Source organism: Lupinus angustifolius, chromosome LG01 (genome assembly GCF_001865875.1).
Source record: "Lupinus angustifolius cultivar Tanjil chromosome LG01, LupAngTanjil_v1.0, whole genome shotgun sequence".
Lineage (NCBI taxonomy): Eukaryota > Viridiplantae > Streptophyta > Magnoliopsida > Fabales > Fabaceae > Lupinus > Lupinus angustifolius.
This window is the reverse complement of record NC_032009.1, coordinates 11,309,071-11,309,313: the sequence shown is the minus strand read 5'-3', so window position 1 is coordinate 11,309,313 and position 243 is coordinate 11,309,071.

Below are 243 nucleotides of genomic sequence, written 5' to 3'. Positions count from 1 at the left end.
TCAGGTCGACTTGTAGTTAAGTAAAGTAATGACCCAATTATACCACGATATTTTTTTACCTCTATTGCTTTTCCTTTTTCGTCCTTATCTAGGTAGCATACAGATGCCATAGGAGTGGATGCTTCCTTACATTTGTCCATATCAAATTTCTTAAGTAGCTCTTTGCAATATTTAGCTTGATTAATGAATATCCCACTTTCTAGCTGCTTTATTTGAAGCCCCAGAAAGAATGTGAGTTCTCTC